This window comes from Dendrobates tinctorius, unplaced genomic scaffold (genome assembly GCF_039654945.1).
Source record: "Dendrobates tinctorius isolate UK_male_01 unplaced genomic scaffold, ASM3965494v1 ptg000021l, whole genome shotgun sequence".
Classification (NCBI taxonomy): domain Eukaryota; kingdom Metazoa; phylum Chordata; class Amphibia; order Anura; family Dendrobatidae; genus Dendrobates; species Dendrobates tinctorius.
Window position 1 is genome coordinate 12,042,215 of NW_027361689.1, and position 22,548 is coordinate 12,064,762.

Sequence of the window (22,548 nt, forward strand, 5' to 3'; positions counted from 1 at the left end):
ACACATACCACAACTCATGATGCTCCGATACGGCACAGAAATATAGGTATAGTACAATGACAAATACTTCACTTCTTACATAACATGACTGATCTATTTTAAATTGTACAATAGCTCAAAAAAGGACCGTATATTACTCCATACAGTGTTATGGCCACCACACTGTGCGCCATACAGAATAATGAGCCCTATATATTTCTCCATACAGAATAATTGGTCACTCACATATAATGTTCCATACAGTATATGATGAGCTCCGCATAATGCTATAGTATGTGATGGTCCCCATGGACGATGCTCCAGTGTGTTATGGGTCCAAATAATGCTCCATATATAATGGGCCCCATTTCTAATGCTCCAGTGCATAATGTGCCCCATAGATGCTGCTCCAGTTTCTGATCTGCCCCACTTAGAATGCTCCAGTATATGATGGGCCCCATGGATGATGCTCCAGTGTCTTATGGGCCCATATAATGCACTATATATAATGGACTCCATTTCTAATGCTCCAGTGTATAATGGGCCCCGTAAATGCTGCTCCAGTGTCTGATGTCCCCCATTTGGAATGCTCCAGTATATGATGGGCCTCATGTCCGTATACATAGTCCCGTAGTCACTCTCAGACGCTTACTCAGCATGGATTTGACCATAATACTAAATGTCGAACAAAGATACTGTTTAACATTATACAAGTTGTATCAAGTATAGGGTAAAAATTGGTATCTCCGATCCACCGTATATATAGAAGGCGTAAACCACGCACGCTCACTCACTATGGATAATACTGTAATAAAAAATTTTGAACAAAGGTACTGTATCAGCACATACCAGGTGTATCCAGTCTAGAGGTAATTGTAAATTTCCGTCTATCCTTCCGGAGTCAGACACAGACACTCACAGTCTCACTATGTATTACACCATAATTTAAAAAGTAGAAAAAGGGAAAGGTATTCGAAGCGTACAACAGTATACAGTGTTGTGGTACTTTTAAATCTTCGTATATACTGTATTTCAATCTCAGTAAGCCAGTTCAGACTCTCCGCTACTGGAAACTACATGGATACAAGTACAGACGGAAAGTCGAGGGTTTGCAGAAATTTGGGAATTACTCATCGCGGGAAAACCTCCCGGTAGATGTTGCAGAGGCGATGCAGACCCTCAATTGCTTTGTCTGTGGAGACAGCGAAAACGGTTCTTTGTGAAGAAAGGATTGCTTTGTTGCAGTAGCATGGATCACATCACCTTTACTCGTCTCCATCAAATTGTGATCACAGGGAGAGATGTAGACATGATCCTCACTGCCTATCATGATGTGTCAGGTCATTTTGGAGTGCAAAAGACAGAAGCCACAGGCCGTAGGCAATTCTATTGGATTGACATGAAAGGAGACATTGAAAAATGGTGGCAGGAATGTCACCTGTCTGTGACTATCACAACTGTGAAAGGTGATCATAAAGCACCACTGCATCCGCGTGTAAGTTGATGTCCATTACAAATGGTAGCCATTGATCATCTGAAGGTAGAGGCCAGCAGGACAGGCCATAGCTGCATCTTAACCATCATCGATCAATACACCAAATTTCTAGTGGCCATCCCTGTGAAGGTTTTAACTGGCCAGACTACACAGCAGTGGAGCAGGGAGAGGTAAATATTGCAACATGCAAGTGCTGTGGCCATGACCAAGCAGGGGGGGCACACTCGCGGGCGACGGTACTGGGACAGGGCCCCTCATAGTATGCTGGTGTGTCTGACGGCGAGTGGCCCCCCCACCGTCACAGACACTGTACTGTACTATGAGGGGCCCTGTGCCAGTGCCATCGGCCATCAGTGGGCCCATCCACCTGTTCAGAGTAACAGCACTTCCCCGGGTGCGCCAGGTGTTGACCCCAGCCCTTGGGGGGGTGGGCAGCTCAGTTAGAGAGGTTTAAAAAATGGCATATGTTGATGTGTAGGCTGGACATTCAGCTGCTGCAAATGGCGGAATTGGGCAAGTCCGATGAAGAGGGGGACAAAAGCGAGGCAGTTTTCTGGCAACCTATGTGTCATCAGGGGAAGGTAGGACAAAATCCTTTGAAACCCATACATGGTTTCATTTTAATGAAGGTTAGATCATCAACATTTTGGGTCGACAGACGGGTCCTTTTTTCTGTCAGGATTGATCCAGCAGCACTGAAGACTCTTTCAGATAACACACTAGCAGCAGGGCAAGTGATTTCCTGTAAGGCATGGCGTGCCAATTCAGGCCAGTTGTCCAGTTTAGAGGTCCAATAGTCAAAGGGGAATGACCTGTGAGGGAGAACATCGATATGGGAGAAGAGGTTTGTAACCATAATTGACAACTGCTGTCTCCTGTCACTTGTAATCGATGCAGTATTAACAGTCATGTGAGCGGTACTTGAGAAATCATTCCACAACATGGTCATTAAACCCCTGTCTCCAACGCCACTTCGGCTGTGTGCACCACGAACACCTCTTCCATTGTGCCCACTACGGCTCGTGGGAGAACCAGCACCACTGCTGTGTGCTGGGAAAGCCTCAAACAAACAGTTTACCAGAGTTGCTTTTCTGTTAGCCAATATTATCTCTAGGTTCTCCTGTGGCATGATGTTGTGCAATTTGCCTTTGTAGTGTGGATCGAGGATGCCAGTAGTCATCATCCTTCATCATTTTGGCCATGCGGGGGTCTCTTTTTAGGATCCGCAAGGCATAATCGCACATGGGGGCCAATGTTCCAGGTGTCAATAATGGACTGCCACTGCTGGTTAGAGGAGCACTTTCTGGCAAATCCACATCCCTACAGTCACGCACAAGCACTGTACTTCACCTTGGAACGCCAACATTTTCTCTTGCCCCCTGAGAAGCATCCTCCTGTCCAAAATAATCATCCCCCTCATCCTCCTCCTCCTCCTCTTCCTCTTCTTCCTCCACCTCAGCCAGGACAGTTCCCTGACTCCTCCTCCTCCTGTTCCTCCTCCGCAGATGCGAGATCCTTAATGTGCATCAAACTTTGCATGAGCAGACACATAAGTGGGATGCTCATGCTTATGATGGCATCATCTGTGCTTACCAGCCATGTGCATTCCTCAAAACACTGAAGGACTTAACAGAGGTCTTTCAGCTTTGACCACTGCACACCCGACAATTCCACGTCTTCCCTCATACTGCCTGCCCGTGTATCCTCTCACAAATGCATTACAGCCTGCCTCTGTTCGCACAGCCTCTCAACCATGTGCAGGGTGGAGTTCCAACTTGTTGCAATGTCTATGATTAGGCGGTGCTTGAGGAGGTGGAGCAATTGCTGCAGCTTCTGCATACGACTGGAGTGGACGTTCAAGCGACGGATGTGCGAGCACAGTCTTCGCACCTTATGGAGCAGGGATGTTAACTCTGGATAATTATTAAGGAATCACTGCACCACCAGGCTCAAAGTGTGAGCCAGGCAAGGTATGTGTGTGAGTTTTGCACGGGCTATGGCTGCCACAAAATTACAGCCGTTATCATTGACTACCTTGCCTGGCTCAAGATGTAGACTGCTCAGCCATGACTCTGTTTGTTGCTACAAGTAGTCGGCCAGTACCTCCACGGTGTGTCTGTTGTCGTCCAAAGACATCATCTTTAACACAGCCTGCTGACGCTTACCACTAGCTGTTTGATAGTGGGACACCTTGGTTGCAACACTGCCATCTGCGGATGGAGTGCTCGTACGACTGCGCTCTGTGGACGAGCTTTCGCTTATGGAGGAGGGTCGAAAGCCTAAAGCCAACTGTTTCCTATACCATGGGCTAGGCAGCACTGTTCCGCCGCCGCTGTCCCCTGTCTACCCTGCATCCACCACATTAACCCAGTGTGCAGTGATGGACACGTAACTGCCCTGGCCATGCCTACTGGACCATGCATCTGTTGTGAGGTGCACCTTTCCACTCACTGATTGCTTGAGTGCATGGACAAAGCGGTCTTTCACATGCAGGTGGAGGGCTGGGATGGCTTTTCGAGAAAAGAAGTGCCGACTGGGTAGGTCATAGCATGGGACTGCGTAGGCCATGAGCTCGAGGAAAGCTCCGCTTTCAACCAAACTGTAGGGCATCATCTCTAATGAGATTAGTTTGGCAATGTAGGCATTCAAACACAGTGTAAGCGGATAAGAGGATGAGTACTTTCTTGTCCTACTCAGAGTGTCTGGTAGAATGAGCTGGACTGGAGAGCTGCATACGGTGGAAGCAGTGGTGGACCGGATGGAGTGAGAGGGGGTTGGTGATGGTATTGGTGGTGATGGCCTAGATTCAGTGTTGTGTTGCAAAACCATTGTGATTCCCTGAGTGCTTTGGCCTTGCGACGACACCTCAACATTTAGTGCTGGTGGTGTGCTTAATGGTGGTGGTGGTCTTACAGTGGGGGAAGTGATGGAGCGTTGCTGGCTACCTTCAGTCGGAGCAGGTGCACATGTGCTACCTGAGGTTTTGTAGTCCGTCCACGCTTGCAAGTGCATGTTGATTAAATGTCTAAGCGTGCAACTGGTATTCAAATTTCTGAGTTGTTTACCTCGGCTAAAGGTCCTTCTGCACTTCTTACAGGTAACCTTTGCCTCATCAGTAGGATTTTGGACAAAGAAGTGCCACACTGCACTCTTCCTACTATGGTATACATTTTCTGGCCTTGCACGCTGTGCTAAGTTGACCATCTGGCCAAGCTGTCCTGCAACTCTTTTAGTTTTTGGTCCACGTTTTTGGACAGCTACAGGCCTGCCAGATAACCGCTGCTGCGATGTCAATGCCTGCTGTGGATCCTTCTCCTTATCTGAACTATTGCCAGCGCCACCCTCCTCCCCCAATGGATGCCAATCTGGGTCAAGAACTGGGTCATCCATCACCTCCTCTTCAAAGTCATCTGCACCTTCCTCTTTACCATCCTCTGTGTAAGGTGGTATAGTATGCGGGAAGGGGCACCTGAGTTTCCTCATGGTCAGATTCTGGCTCAGTAGACTGCGAGGGCAATGTAGTGCTCTGGGTCAATGTACCAGCAGAATCATCTAGCAGTGGCTGTGCATCAGTGCACTCCATGTCAGATTCATCTTGGACTGGGGAATTCAGAATTTGACTGGATAACCCAGGCATGGTATGTGAAAAGAGCTCCATAGATTAATCTAAAGTGTGGGGTGCCGCATCCTTAACTTTTGGTGGGGGTGAAGGACACAAGGTAAGGTGTTTTTCCTGACCAAAACCCTGCACTGACGACTCCGTGCTTGCAGGTTTCGAACGTTCAGAAGAGGAGGCAATAGAGCTGGTGGCTGTTTCGGCAATGTATGCCAAAACCTGTTCCTGATGCTCCGGCTTTAAAAGCGGTTTTCCTGCTCCAAGAAAAGGTAACCTTACAGGCCTTCTTGGGCCAGATGATGATGCAGGCTCAACACCTCCTGCCTTAGCTGCTATTGTGCTTTTGCCAGAACCAGCCGTTGCACCACCACCACCATCATTACCAGCTGCGCCCCCCTGCCCACGTCCATGGCCTCTTCCACCATACTTCCTCATGTTTGGGAAAATGTACCAAAAATACCAGCAGAGAGATGATACTGTATGAGGAGCGTCCAGCTGTGAAAGGCTGGTTTCACATTAGCGCATTTTACATGCAGCGCACGGCCCCACTAAGTCCCGCCCCCTGCCCGCTCCATGCCCGCCCCATTCGGTCATCGCCTCCTACTATCACACACAGCTGCATGCGATCTGCGCACCCTATCTTTAGCATAGGGTGTCCAGACCATGCGTTGGCTGTGCGCTAGTAGGATTTTGGCGTGCGCTGCGCACTTTTGAAGGTGCGCCGAGTGCGCCAAAATGCAACTTATGTCGGTCTCTGCCCCACTCCTGTTTGGCTTTACGCATTTCTTTCTTGTAATTCCTGCGTTTGCATACTGTTACAGCGTGTGCGCAATTAAATAGCCTTTCGCGCGTGCACAAAGCATAAAATTGTTGGGCAAAGCACAAAATTAGTATTGCGCATGCGCCGGCATACGCCATTACGTTCTATGGCCTGGAAGTATTGCGATGCGTGAGGGAACACACAATTTGTGTGACGACTTCTGAAGGGGACCCAATGGGTTGTGATACCAACCCACCCTGGGCGAGTTGACCTAGTGAGGACCACCCCCTATACAGGGAGTGTCAGGGGCAGACTCAGGTGGGCAAAGTACCACGACTGCTGGAGCCAGGTGGTCGGCTCACAGAAGACAAGAGTGAGGGTGTCTAGCAAGGTGAAACAGGGAATGTGCAGAAAACAAGAGAATGCAAAGCATTGACACAGGGGCATGCAGGGTATAGGACAGTACAGGACGTGTGCACGGAAGTACGGAGGGTTCAGGACTATACAAGGTATGTACATGGAGGAGCGCTGGGTACTGGATAGTGCAAGGCGAGTACATGGGAACACGTATGGCGCGCACTGACAAGCACACCCAGGTGCGGGCAAAGCAGGGCGTGTGCAGGGGAGCACGCCAGAGTACAAGATTAGGCAGCAAACGTGCTGGGAATCACACCTGGGTGCAAAGCAAAGCAGAGGGTTTGCTAAGATGCACGACAAAGCACAAGGCAAAGGCAGAGCATGTGCTAAGAAGCACGACAGAGCACAGTGCAGGAACAGAGCGTGTGCTAAGGAGCACGACAGAGCACAGTACAGGAGCAGAGCATGTGCTAGGAAGCACGGCAAATCAGAGTGCAGGAACAGAGCATGTGCTAAGAAGCACGACTGAGCACAGTAAAGGAGCAGAGCATGTGCAAGGAAGCACGGCAGAGCACAAGGCAGGGGACCTGAATACAGAGCGCTGCCAAGAAAGGACTAAGCAGACCAAGAAAGGAAGCACAACAATAATCAGGTACCTCCCATAGGAAGAGGCAGCCTGATATACGGCAAGAGCGCTGAGACTTCTGGGTCAGGTCCTCCAGGACCATAGAGATGACGTGGCTATAGTCAGAGCAGAGAGGAGTGCGCTTGCGCACTAGCAACACCGTGCAGTCATAGGACTAAGTGCGAGAGGTGCGCTTGCACACCCGATGGGATCCTCGAAGTGGCCACGGCACTGGAAGTGGTGACGTCGGGTGTGGAGTACCGGCCCCTGGTGACAATTTGCATCGCAAAACTTCCGGACCATTAGTCGCACGTGACTAATAATCATTTTGCTCTTATATCAGGTGATTACTGACCTATTTAAATGAGCCAATAATCAGGAAGATGCGCGCTTACAATCACACATTTCAAGATTATTGGCTCATCTAAATTGGCCATAATTCAGTGGCTTTTGGCTATGCAGGTCCGCAACACAAAACATTTTAATTGTATGCTGCTGACGTGTACTTAGACTATATAGAGAGAAAGATTACAGAAGTTACAAGATGTGGGCCTGTGTTCTTAAAATTGCCAGGGCCAAATTTCAGTCCCAGTCCGGCCCTGCTCTTCTTTTGTACATCACCGTGGCGTGGAATCAATCATGCTATATAAATAAATAAATAAATAAATAATAATAATAACGCAGCTTTTTGTACAATCACATTTTACCAAGCAGACTATCCCTTCTGCTTGGCAATTGATAAACTCCCTATTAAAGTATGTTTTTTATTCACAAATTCTCTTGCCTTACAAGATCTTTATCTAAATGTCCCTGTGATTGTTGTTTGATTAAGCCAGGTTGGGTCTGTCTGTTTTGGTTTCAAATAACCATGGACCAAGCGATCTTTTAAGTTTCTGCCTCTTCGATAAATCACTGAGACTTCTGGTGTTATCATCTCACCGACATCTGGATCCATCTTGAGGATATCCCAATTCCTCCTAATGATATCCACCACTTCTTTTGATTTGTAGCCATACATCTCTATTAGATGAATTAGGCCATCCTCCTCTTGTTTAGGTTTAGGGGTTAATAATATTCGCCGCTCTCACATGATGGAACGCTGATGACAATACTTGATCAGGATAGCCTTGTGTGGCAAACCTCCTATCTAGATCCTTGGCTCCTCTCTCAAAATACTCCAGAAAGGAGCAATTCCTCCTAGCTCTCAAAAATTGTCCCTTAGGGATGCCGCGTTTCTGAGGTAATAAATGATGACTCTTCCATTGCAGTAGATTATTCGTCGCCATTGGTTTCCTGAAAAAGTCCATAACTAGACGGCCTTTTGAGTATTTTTTAATTATTATATCAAGAAATTATATTTGACATTTGTAAGGGAGAAGACCGGGCTGTGGGTGCTGACAGGGCACCGGGTCCGGAACTGATGGGACCAAGCCTACTGTTGCAGGGGGGAAGGAGATTGAGGACGGAACAGACCCTTGACTTGGGTAGAGGGGGTGTGGTGAGACAGGAGTGTATAAGAGGGTTTCCACGGGAGAAGAGCGGGGATTCCCATCAGAGAGAAGAGACAGTGAGGACCGGCGCAGCGCTGCGAGTAAGAACAGGACACACGGCATCGTTAAAGGTCGGGTGCAGTGGGGACCCTGAGACGACATCGGGCGTGCGGAGCAGCGCACGCCGAGTAGGAGACTGCCGTGGAATACTCTTGGCTGCAGGGCTAAGGGCTCAGCGGGGCAGACCTGTGACCGCCCGCTGCCGCCAGAAGAGAGAAGACCGACTTATTAGGTGGGGAAGCCAGAAGACCTCAGCATCTGCCTCAGCCGGCAACCAGCATTTGATTCAGAGCAAGTGACAGGCGCCTGACTCACACTAAGTGAACTTGACTTACATATAAACTGCCACCTTAAGTTGCTCCATTCTTTTTGTAATCCCTAGCATTAATCTGATTTATCCCCTGTTGCTCCCTTCAAGGAGATATGTCCCTGTAACGATTAAATCACAATATTTTTTCCCCTGTAACCCTTGCTCTGTGCCTCTGTGTTGCTGCATCCAATTAGCTGTTACACATTCATGAACAGTAGATGTAAATGTAAGGGGTTAACGAGACCGTCCTGTATAGATGTGCATATAGTAATGTATGGTTTTATAAATGTATGTTATTTTGCTTTATGGTAGGGAAAGTGTAGTACCCTATTTAGTCCTCTAGATGGGGGTAAAGTTATGCTTAGGATGTAAATAGTTAAATGTAGGAGGGGCTAACTGGTTAAGCTGGGGAGCATCCATCATTTTAGTCAGTTGGGCTAGGGGAGCCCTGACAGGACAGTTAGCCCCGTAATGTTGTGAAGATAATAGCCCAGCCGTTTTGGGCCGGAGGGCCAATGAGAATAATAACACAATATACAGCAGCAGAGAACAGAATAACAGAGTTTGCAGCAGGGCAGACTTTATAAAGGCATCATGTGGCAGCTAGCTCTGGTGGCAGACGCCCTTTTGTCTGGGGCGAAACAGACAGGGAAACTCCCAAAGATAGCGAAGCTGGACAGGAAGGATGCTGTGATGCTGACCTGGACAGGATGGCCCTGGAAGGTGACAGTGAGAATATAGGGAAAGAAGAGAAGGCAAACTGTGTTAACTGATGTAAATGCTGTAACTGAAGAGAACGGACTGAGAACGAAAATGAGTAAAGTTTCTTGTTTAAAGTTAGAATTGGACTGTGACTCCATTTGTGCCAAAATTTATGGAAAAAATATATAGCCACCTAGGGAAGGCCCTGAAGGTGAGAAGAATGGAGCCACAGGTTTGTGACAGAAAACTGTGATGTGTATGTGAGGGGAGGCCAGGGCGCGCCTGAGTCGTTTACCTCAGCCACGAATACCGCCCTGGCCGACCCTTACATAAACTTTAGGCCTACATAATTATTATTACTTAGAACAGAAACAAACTTTTCAAATTGTACTATTGTTCCCGTCCAGAGGACAAGATAAATGAGCCAGGGAAACAGAGAGCTGATTGGGATGATGTCTCCAGTATAAGAGTGGCATCAAACCCTCTCACCATAGGACGGAAGTGTCACTACTGATCCGTAGGATGAGAGTATGATAAGTTATATGATATCTATAAATGATAATCTCTTTTAATATTTATGTTCTTGTCTCTTTAAAACTGTGCATATAAAACTTACGGTATATGAAACAAACTCTCCATCCTCAGTCTTAAAGATGGGTCGTCTGTTTCTTGCTGAATCTTGCTTCTTCTTTTTTTTCCCCTAACAGTATTTTTTCCCAAGCCACTGCTATGATCAAGTGCATTGAAACGCTGCTATTTAAAACAAAGAGTGTGATTTATAACCAGTCCCTTGCCTCATAAATCACACCTGCAGTGTGGTGCCCAGGGCTGCCTATGTACTGCCAGCATTTACCTTTTATAAATGATTTGGGTTTACCTCCCATTGTGATACAGCTTAATACATCCACTAGATTCTCTCTGGATATTCACTGTTGCTAATAATTTTTTTCCTAAAAGTCCATTAACTATTATTATTATTATTATTCTTAATAGAGCTAAAAAAAGGGGGGCACACAACATAATATATGGTTACGTAACTCCTTGCTTCACTGCACATTCAACTTTGATGTGGTCTGTGGTCATAAGTCAGCTTAAAGGGGCTCATAAAAGATATAAAAGAGTTACAAAATTGTTTGTCATTAAATTTGAATCTGCTCAATGACACAATCTCACTTGACTCCTTCTGTAGCCTGCAATAGTCACTTCAACACAGACAATATACAATAGTAAATTATGCAAAGTTTTAAATGCATCCCAGTTGCTAAAAATTATTTTAGCCCAAAGTACAGAGTGGGCCATTTTTATGGATACACCTAAATAAAATGGGAAAGGTGGGTGATATCAACTTCCTGTAAGTGGCACATTAGTATATGTGAGGGGGGAAACTTTTCAAGATGGGTGGTGACCATGGTGGCCATTTTGAAGTCAGCCATTTTGGATCCAACTTTATTTTTTTCAATGGGAAGAGGGTCATGTGACACATCAAACTCACTGAGAATTTCACAAGAAAAACAATGGTGTACTTGGTTTTAATGCATCTGTATTATTTCATGAGTTATTTACAAGTTTATGACCACTTATAAAATGTGTTCAAAGTGTTGCCCATTGTGTGGGATTGTCAATGCAACCCTCTTCTCCCACTCTTGACACACTGATAGTAACCCCCTACGATCCTGAGAAAGGGGTTCTGGAACACTGACATTGGGGTCTGCATAGCTCTATTTGAATTTCTCCCTCCCGCTGAACTTTTTTTTCCATGTAATGTTAATGGGATTGTAACACTATGCTTACCTTTCTCTAAAACTCCCACAATGCAGCAGAGGTCGAGTATATGTTTTTGGTGTTTAGTGTAGAATTCTATAGATGTTATAACCTCTTGTAAATGTGATTTATAGCCAGACACCTGCACTTGGCAAGAGATCTGGAAAATTCTTGTCTGTTCCTCATGGCCAATGGCCTTCAGTTTATTAATATTCTTGGACTTACATGCTGCAACTGCCTGCTTTATCAACTACCAAAGATTTTCTATGAGGTTGACGTCACGCCACAGTGACAGCCATTCTAGAATTTTCCATGACTTCTGAAACCAAGCTTTGGTGGAATGATTGGATCATTGGAAGATTCAAAAATGCCCAAGCTTCAACATCCCAACAGAAGCCATGAGATTTTCTCCTAGAATTTCCTGACACTATTAAATCAATCTTGCCCTATCCACACACTGATGGTTTCCATTGCCAGAGGAAGCAAAACAGTCCCAGAGCATCACTAAGCCATCACCACCCTTCACTGTATGTGTCGCTGAACCACCGCCATCCTCCACTGTAGGCATCATCAAGTCACCGCCATCGTTCACTGTAGGCATAGTGTTCATTTCAGCATATACCTCATTCTTGCTCCTTCAGACACAATGCTAGAGGAGTTTAGTTTCATTGCTCAACAAAACAGAATTCCCAAACTCCTTTGGTTTATTTATATGATTTTCAGCATATTAGAGCCATCTTTTCTTGTGCTTCTGGGTCGGTATACGTTATGTCTTGAATTTCAATCATGGAGACCTTCAGTATTTAGTATATGCAAACTGAAACCTCAGTGTCTGCTGCCATAAAATCTTGCTACAGGACCAAGGGATTTTAACCACCAGTTATCTCAGAAATCAGGTGGCAGGTGGTGATAGCTTCCTCCTTCTACCATGTCCAGGTACTATAGCCAGTGTTTCTCTAACTTTGAACCTGAGTACTTTCAACTGTATCTCTAGGAACATTCATTGCTTTGTTATCTTTTCTTCATTGTTTGTGTAAGGCAATGATCTCATCTCCCAACTTTTTGTCCCACTCTCTTGACAACTTAAGAATATCAGGAAAGTTGGTCCATTTTTCTCAGGAACACCACCAGAAGCTGGTGTCTATGTAGGTAGCAGCAGGTTCGCAGGATGCAGCAACGAGACGCGAGACTGGTTGAACTTTGAAAAGCAAACTTTTATAATTTAAAGCCGCTAGGGCTATACTAAGCAACCAAAAAGGAATAACAACAGTTGTCCTCGCAGGGACTCAGTACAGCCAAACACTATTTGAAAAGAACACGACTAACCCGGCCGAGGCCGGTTACTATGGGGTCACGCTATGGCCGTCTACGGGTCCTTATACTCTATACTGTAATGTCACTTATCCGTCCTGACGTCCCTCGGCGTCTCTGTGGAAGCTGCATTGCTGATGAAGCTGCTTTGGCGTCTTTGATAAGGCTGCTTTGGCGTCTTTGATGAGGCTGCTCTGGCGTCCTTGATGAGGCTGCTCTGGCGTCTTTGATGAGGCTGCTCTGGCGTCTTTGATGAGGCTGCCTTGACGTCGCAGCCGCTGGGCCCAGCTGCTGAAGATTTGGAGTAGTCTTCGGGCGCCCCAGCGCCCAGGAGGAGTTGGGACACAACAGGCCCTGATGGAGTCCTGAGATGGAGTAACCCCCTGTTGTAACAGCGGGGTTGCGCTTGTTAGCAAGTTCAATGGGACTCCTGTCCCCAAGCAGGGTTGTGTCACAGTGCTCAAGAGTGGCGGTTTACTGGCACATGCACAGCCTGGGGCTGTGTGCAGAGTGTCTCTGTGGATGAGGAACAGGCCCCAACTGCCGACTGCAGCGGGGTGAAGGCGGCTGTGAGTGGTGATAGACAGGCCGCAACCACGGACTAACGTGAAACGGCAACGTACGCGGGTGGCAGTGGGCAGGCCGCAACCGTGGACTGAAGGGGGATGACAGCAGCCGGTCGAGGGAGCGGACAGGACACGGAGGGCTTGAGCTCAGCAGTAACGGCCGAGGATGCCCGGGGGCTGATTGTAACCCGGGATTGGGGTGAAGAGGCAGTCCCCTGTCGGTAAGCTCGGTGCCTCTTTCCTGAGGGCCACTGCATATCTACCCTCTGCTGCTGGTCTCTTCTCTGAACTGTCAGTGTCCTTCCCGCTCTCTCACGCCCCCTCCGTCTCCTGCTCCGTGTCTGACGTATCACCAACAGACTCCTCTGCGCGGTCCCTGTCCCTTTTATACTCGCCCCTCCCCTGGCTGTCCTATCACTCTCAACAGTCCACTCTCCTCCTCTGTTCCCCGGGTACTGTTTCCTTAGGAACTCAGATGGCGGTCCCCTTGTTTCTGCCCCGGACACTCTGTGGGGGTCCTCCCTACATCTACATGCCATTTGGAGTAGGTAATAACAGCCAGATGAGCTCTACTTACGCTTTGAAAACCCATCTCTTCAAAGAAGCCTATCACATCAACTACTCAGCAAGTTAACTTTGCCCTGTTCCCTCCTTCCAAATATTATTCTGAATCTGCACCCTACTATTCATCTGTCTCCACACCCTTCATGCACATAACTGCACTTGATACTTGTCTATTGCACTTAAACACACGGGCTGATGACCGGATCATGCAGCTTTATATGAAAATCCCTATTATAATTGCCAGACCTGAATTAACAAGCATTTCTCACCTACTGTGTCCCCCCATTTCCTTGTAGATTGTAAGCTTGCGAGCAGGGACCTCACTCCTAATGTCATTGTTTGAATTGTCTTAACTTGTATTGAATTTATTGTCTGTACATGTCCCCGCTTAATTGTAAAGTGCTGCGGAATATGTTGGCGCTATATAAATAAAAATTATTATTATTATTATTACTTAGTACTTTAGATGCTTGTCATGGGTTGAATAACACTGCAGTAGTCATTAGTGACATTTGTGTAGAATTTGGATAAACCACTTTTTATATAAGTTGTATTAAACTTTTTATATAATTCTTGCTTGATTAGTTTACAGTAAACAGCAGAAAGTTTGTAAGTTTTGCTAAGATACCGAATTTCCATTCGGCAGTATGTTGAATTATTTTGATTGTTACCGAATATTAAAAAGTCTCCATTTCCAAACTGTATAAAATGTACTTTGTGCACATCCCTCACGTGATATAACAGCACATGCACAGTTTTTCTTTTTATCTTTGCTGAACTTCTGACATTAACAAAGAATTATTTAGAAAGCAGAACTTTCTCAAGGAACAGTGAGCTTCAGTCCTCAGTGAGGAACCTTCAAGTCTAATATTAAGCTATGTGAAACATTTGCTTACATTGGTTGATAAATGCAATGCAACCAGCATTTATATTTAAACAGGCGAAATACTGGTAGATTGTGAAGAGTTAGGATAATGTAAAGAGGTTGTCCCATGATAAAATAACAATGTTATGCAATCATTTTTCAACTGGAATCGTTAAAAATGTCCTCGTTTCACATATATAAAGAAATTCCCTGTCAATACTGCATGCCACTCAGAACAAGAAGAGAATACAGGGTCTCACTTTCTCGCTCCTAAAAATGAATCTTTGCAGTATACCTTTTTTCTTATACTGATTGTGGGAGCACAGCACACAGATCTTGTAAAAGGCTTGTGAAACCGACGCATTCAAATGAGTTTTATAAAAAGACCTTTAATCTCATCTTAATACTCATCGTATCATCAGCAATCATGTTCTTTATAGCTCGTTCACAGGAAGTAAACCATAAAATGTTGTACTCTTCAGGACCGCATAGACACTCGGTGAAGAGCTTCCTTGGCAGCAATAATTAGCTGTTCAACAAGAGACAGGTTGGAGCCTAAAGAAGATTTTTGATAATCTTCTTCAGGAACAGAATCAAATTCTTCCAAATCATTAGTAATACATTTACTGCTTGAGTTAATTGCTGTTGGCACAGACGCCGCAGAAGAGGGAATATAACTCTGAAAAAAACAGCAAAACTTTAGATTTCTCCCAAGGTATACATTTTTTCTCTGATGATTACTTGTATCACGATCTTCCTCTGAAGTTTCATTAATGCATCCCTATCGGGACTTTCTTCTCTGAACAGAAACGGAAAATATTAATCTGTAAACTTTGTATCTTCCATTTACACTATATAGACTAAAGATTATGGTATACTGAAAGCTGGTACTGATTTAGACATCGGAAGTAGAGGAAGACCACTAAAAAGCCAGGAATTGTGATGAGGGACCTGAACACAGAGCCATGTGGAGATTCATCTGGTGTATTTGAGTGAGTCTTTAAAAAAGAAGCAGTTCCTTTGCTTTACTGAGTAATGCCTGGTTTGTTACGGGAATCTAGTGCTCTGATACAGATACCCCATCAGATAGAGGACCTATGAAGACTAATCGTGGAGTAGGTTGGTTTTTAGTGGTCTATGTAGGCCACCATTCAAGCTATATAGGCCAAATGTACTCTCAGCCTGGGTGGACTTAGCACTGGTGGAGTGTGCTATGGATGAAAATATATTTTAGCCTGAAGAAAAGAAGGGTGCGTTGAGCAATTTGAGCTCCAAACTAAGGTCTGATCAGAGCTGTGAAAATATTTAGTTTTATGAGAACTAGACAGCACCAGGGTCAAATTAGTTCCTCAAACCAAACTAAGTTATTGCTAAAAAGGCAGTGTGATTAGACTTCCAAAATGGTAAGGTCAATTTCAATTGAAGTGCTGAGTCTGGGAATGAAGCAATAGGGATCTTGAGGAAAGGAGCTGTGTAAAAAGAAATAGGGCTCTTTAGAATTGTCCGAATTGGTAGAGACACATGTCTGAAGAATAGAGCCTGGGATAGGAAGACTAACAGTTTGTAGTTCAATAGAAAGTCGCTTGTCAGTTGAAGCCTGTGTGTCAAGTAACACAATTCTAGGATTTTGCTCATGTGAAGCTTTCAGGGCCCTGAGACCAAAACTTACTCAGTTGTTTAGTGTTCCATATATTCAGTTGCGTTTAATCATTTAAACCTGTGTATTGAAACCTCCAAGATTCTCTGCCTCCACTGAGAGTTGTAACCATCAAGTATATTGTGGGAAGTGAAGAAAATGAAAGCAAAGTTTAACTGTTTGCATTGCATTTGTCAGCAATTGTCTTCTTAAAGGGGATCCACTCGAAAGATAAAGCATTGTGTATACAGTATATCTAAATGGGAACACATCATGGTTTCATGCAAATTCAAACACTTTAAAATTTGATTTGCAGTTAGCAAAAAAAAACTTGACAGGAACCATTTCCCACACTGCAGAAGCATTAGAAAGTGGGCTATTGTCCTTTTGTGTGGCCATGTGGTGTTTGCAGGTATGCAGGATGCAGTGACGAGTCGCGAGACAATTTGGTGCTTTCCATAATAACGTTTATAAGACTAGAGGGAACTTTCCTCAGTCCCGGCCTGATCAACAAAAGGGGTAACATGGGTTGCCCTTGCAGGGGTTCTATACGAGCACACACAAATGGGTAGTACACGACTACTTCCGGCAACAGCCGGTCACTATAGGGCCGCGGTATGGCCGACTACGGGTCCTTAATTATAAAGTCAACTTCGCCGTTGGCTGGAGCGGGGCAGCAAGTCTCGGATATTCGCCTCGGTAACGTCCTTCTGGAGTCCTCAGTGAGCATCCTCCCTGACACTGGTGAGTCGCTCTCGCTTTCAGCCGCTCCCACGGTCCCTGCTGTCTCTGTCCCGGTCTGCTGACTCATCGTCCCAGGAATTCTCTGCCTCCTTTATACTGGTCCCTCCCCCACCCCATCTGTCTGTCACAATGGTCCGTCCCCGAATTCTGCCCCCCAGGGACAGTTTCCTCTGGAACCCAGATGACGGCTCCCTTGGTTCCGGCCCGGACCCTCGACGGGGGCCGTTCCTCCCACACTCCCCCACCCTGTATGCTCGCCAGTCCACGGGCGAGGGTTTTTGTAGATTCGTGTTAGTTTTTTTGGGACGACAGTCCTTGTCGCCATACGAACTGGTCCTGTTCGTAACGTTCAGGGGGTTTGCCAGCTGTTGACCGCTCGGAGCGTCGAAGCTCGGGTGTAGTGGAGTCTTCTGGGGTGGTGGAGGGTGGTTGAATAGTTGGTTCTGGTGGGATGCCCAGGTCTACTGTAGTGCCACTACTAGGGCGACCTACAGATGCGACGGGGAATTCCTCTTCATCATCCAGGTCCCAGACCGGGGGCAGGGGGTCGGGGACCTGGAGGGTCAGTTCGAGCTGTGGGGGATCGGTAGACGTACAAGGTCGTAACGTGTTTCGGTGCACAACCCGAGTGAGAGTCGCGTTGTTTCCTTCAGATTGTATTTCGTACACAGGCCCGTCGGGGCTTGTTCGGCGCAACACTCAGTACGTGCTCACCTCCCACCATGGTTCTAACTTGTTTTGGGGGCGTTGATCAAATACAAATACCCGATCCCCAGTCTGAAAGTCAATGGGTGGGGGCAGTGCTCCCCCCTGGTGTTCTAGATCCTGAAACTTTGTATGGACGATACGGTGGAGGGTCTGCAGCCAGTGCCGGTGGTTTCAGACCCACGAGGATACCCCGGTCCAGGGTTGGGTTTCTTCCGGGTTCAATTCCACCTCCGTAATTCCTTTGCCTTCCCGTCCAAACAGCAATGAGTAGGGGGTGTAACCAGTCACTCGATGCACCCGATTGTTATATACCAACACCAGCTCGGGGACATATTCAGGCCAGCGGGCCTTGCGGTCACTCTCCAGGGTGTGCAGCATTTGGATTAGCATACGATTGAATCGTTCGCAGGCTCCATTTCCCTGTGGGTGGTATGGCGTAGTCTGCGATTTATCGATACCATAAAGATGGTGCAGCTCTTCCATGACTTTTCCTAGGAAGCACGCCCCTTGGTTTGAATGTATTTGTTGTGGACAGCCGTATACTTGAATAAAGTTCTTACAAATCGCATAGGCGGCCGACTCCGCTGTTTGGTCTCGGGTGGGGGTGACCACGGCGAACTTGGTGAAATGGTCCACCATAACAAGACAATGTTCATATCCCTGATAGGCAGGACCTATGGTCGGATAGTCCACCGTAAGAAGCTCCAGAGGGGCTGATGTTACAATAGTTTGCACCGGGGCTCGTTGCGTGGGGGGTTTAGCGAGCTCGCACGGGCGGCAGGTTCGACAAACTTCTTCTACAGCAGCGTGCAAGTGTGGGTGGTGGTACACTATCTGCTGCAACCATTGTAAAGTCTTTTGAGCACCAAAATGAGCCCCTTTTTCATGGGCTTCCCAGGCCAGCTGTTCGAGATGGACTCCGGACACGATCACCTGCCATATCATAGCTGACGTGGTTCGTGACATGGCTTTTCGATATAAACGTCCATTTTTGATGGCTAGTTTTTCCCACTGGCGCAACATCAGTAACATATCTTCGGTCAAAGTCTGTCTTTGTGAGCCCATGCGCAATTTACCGGTGGCCACCCATCGGCGCAGGAGTCCAATTTCTGTAACTTCTTGTTGCTGCTGGATCCAGTTGTCACGGGGCTGTTCCAGCATCCCTCCTAGGAGTCCCGGATGAGGCGCTTCTTGCGTGTGGACTGTAAGCGCGGCAGTGGTGAGGGAGAACAGCATCTCGTCTGCCTCTAGTTCGTCGTCTCGACATCTCCCTGGGGTGGTGTGTCAGATTCTGGAGAGCGCGTCAGCGTGCATGTTTTCAGCTACCCGTTTGTAGATCATCTTATAATTGAATTTGGCCTTCAGAGCCACCCACCACTGCTCGAGGGCCCCTGGTTTGGCATTCTACAAATGGGCTAACGGGTTGTTATCGGTCCGCAATACTACTTCGGAGCCCGCCAGGTACTCTGCAAACCGCTCCGTCATTGCCCACACTACCGCGAGGAGCTCGAGCTTAAAGGAGCTGTAATTGTCCGGGTTGCGTTCTGAGTCATGCAGCGACCGGCTACCATAGGCGATCACTTTCTCCCGGCCGTCCTGCACCTGTGACAACACAGCTCCTAGTCCCTTGAGGCTCCCGTCGGTATGCAGGATGAACGGTTGCGAGAAATCCGCATATGCCAATACCGGGACGTCCGAGAGAGCAGCCTTGAGATCTTGAAACACATCCTCTTGCGGTTGCTGCCACTGGATCTTCCGTCCATTTGCCCCAGCGGGAGCCCCCTTCAGCAGGTCTTGCAGGGCTCTAGCTCGGCGTGCAAAATTCTTCACGAACCGACGGTAATAGCCGAACAACCCCAAGAAGGCCCGTGCGCCCTTCACCATCTCGGGGGGTAGGCCACCCCTGGATGGCAGCGACCTTTTCCAGGGATGGTCGGACGCCCTCTGCCAAGACAGTATGCCCCAGGTACTCGAATTGGGTGTGGAACAGGCGGCATTTCTGGGGCTTTACCTTTAACCCATAGTTCTGCAGCCGGCTGAGCACCTGCCCCAACCGCTTCAAGTGGTCCTCGAACGTGGCGGAATAGATGATAATATCGTCCAGGTATATCAACGTGGCTTCAAAGTTGAGGTCTCCTAGACACCGCTCCATCAACCGCTGGAAAGTTCCTGGGGTGTTGGCCAGCTCAAACGGCATCCGAATGAACTCGAACAGTCCCATGGGAAGGATGAATGCCGTCTTGGTCCTGTCTTCCTCCGACATCGGCTCCTGCCAGTACCCACTGGCCAGGTCAAGGGTTGAAAAGTATGTCGCGTTCCCCAGGGAAGACAGAGACTCTTCTATGCGGGGCAGTGGATACGAATCCTTGATGGTGCAGGAGTTCAACTTCCGATAATCCACACAAAAACGCAAAGTGCTATCTTTTTTCCGAACCAGGACAATAGGTGCCGCCCAAAAGCTTTGTGTTGTGAGTTCATTTTCCGGTCCACCAGTTGTGAGTTCTCCTTCCAGGCTCCCTCTGGTGGTAACTGTAGGTAGTGAGGCTGATTTAATCAGTAGACATCTGCCACCTGATAATGAGGATGACGATTGGACCTCTGGAATCTCAGACTGGATTTAAGACAGCCGACGCCCTAGTCTGTGCTGGTGATTCCTTCTGGCTTGTCAGGTCTTGGTTTTCAGCTCTGTTCCAGTCATATAAAGCTAAATTTTTCTGCTAATGTTCACACTTGATTTTGTTGGCTGGGGCTGCGCTAAATTTCCACTCTTATTTATCTGTATTTGCCAATTTGCTTCTTGTCCCTTATTAGATTGGCCTCTTTTTGCTCTGTCTCAGAATATTTCAGAGTGCTGATATAGTGGAAGAAGTCTAGTGACTTCAGGGTTAATTTTGCTATCAGAAGTGTTGGACTTAATTTTTGTAGGGTTTTTTGCAGATTGCAGACAGTGTCTTTCCTTTCCTAGCCTTTCTAGTTAGTTTGGGCCCCATCGTTTGCTCAGCCTATTTTCCTGCCTGTGTTTGTACTTTCATCTTGTTTCACCGTCAATACATGTGTGGGGGCTGTCTTTCCTTTGGGGTCTGCTCTGGGGCAGTTAGTTTTCCCCTTTTCTTGCTTCAGGCTTATTTAGTCCTCCGGCTGTGACGAAGCATCTAGGACCATCGTACGTACGCTCCACGGCTGCTGCTAATTGTGTGGTTAGGATCAGGGATCTGCAATCTGCATAGTTACCAACCTTTCTGGTTTTCTGTGACTTAGCTTGTTTAGTCTTTTTCTCCTCGGTGACCCATTCATAACAGAATCACCAGCCATACCGCAGATTCTAGGGTACTCAAAAGACAGGAAAAAGTTGTTAAAAAAAAAGAAAAAAAAAGTGTCAGAATTTTTCTTTTTTATTTATTTTTTCCTCTTTTTTTGTCTGGGGCCGTAGGAGGATTTTTTTTTTTTCCTAATGGAGATTAAGCAATTGTCTGATCATGTGGAGCAACTTGCTTCTGAAGTACAGGGAATTTCCACCTACCTCATTCAGTCACATGCTGCTGAACCTAAGATCCCTACTCCTGATGTGTTTTCAGGGGATCGGTCTAAATTTCTGAATTTTAAGAATAATTGTAAATTATTTCTTGCCTCGAAGCCTAACTCATCGGGGAGCCATTCATAACAGCTTTGGCTTTCTCGTATGACCCCCTTCCGGAGCATTTGGGCTAACAGTTTTCACTTCCTGGTATAGCTGCGGAGGTATTTGCCGATATCGCTCCCGGATGGGGGCTGGCGAAGACACTGTAAAATTGCCCAAGAAGCGTCTCTACTTGGAGAAGCTGGGCTGGCACTAGGCCGGAAAGTTTGGCCCGCATTCTCTCCAGGATGACTCGACCTTTTTCTGTTGGGTTTGTACTGTTACTGCCCAGGGATCTTCGGGTTGACCCTCAACTGGACCGCGGGGTCCGGCAGCATCTCCTCCAATGGCCTTACAAGTTTGGCCATTTCAGCCCAGGGCTTCAGGACGACATCTTGATCTTCCAGGTTGACACAACGTACCAAAACAGTCCCTTCCTGCACTGTGGCCAGGGAGCGGGCCACCAGGATGCCAGGGTGCAGGAGCTCCGAGTAACATGGTTCCACCTGCACCTCCACACCCTCAAGTGATATCGGGGTGTGGATCAGCAGGGCCACCACTGTCTGCCCCGGAGGAAGCACGAGCGGAGGGGTCGCCGGTGCGATGACCTTGCCCAGCACCTCACCCTCCTGACACTCCTGGAGCACTCGCACCTCCTGCACCAATCGCTGTAAGACCTGCCCCTGGGCCGTGCGAGAACCCCACTGACTCACTGAGGAGTAGATTGCCGAACTCCCGCAGTATGTTCATGCCCAAGATGATCGGATGACGGTCGTTAGTCTCTCCTTGGGTTAGGACCATTCCCCGGCGGCCGAGGGATTTACCACATAATGTCATCTGAAGCCACACCACTCTGGCGACAAGTACCGGCAGTTGGTTTGCGGCCACTAGTCGTATCATGGGCCCCCATTGGGGCCTTGCCGCTTCCGGAAAATGCTGCCTGAAGTACGTTGCCGGCATGGTCATTACCTGCGACCCTGTATCCACTAGGCACCGTCCAGCATGACCCTGGACTTCGGCCCATACTATTGGGCACTTAGCGACCAGTTCTTTGGGACTTCCACCACCCCTCGTTATGGCTTCCAGCTCCGAGCGGCATCCCCCATGCCCGGAGCACTCTAGTTTAATGTCCGCCAGGGTGGGTATTTTCCACGCCGCGAACACTCCCGTGCGAAGTGGCCCAGTTCTCCACACTCATAACACCGGGGCGGGGAGGCTCGACCACCCCGGGTATTGAGAGGCCACCAGGGCCCAGAATTGTAGCCAGGTCGGCCGGGCGCGGGCTCCGTTCTTTTCTTCACTTCAGCCAGTTCGCCCCGGATACTCTTCAGTTCTTGTCTCATTTCCTCGACAACACTTACAGAAGACTCCAGGCTCCGGGCC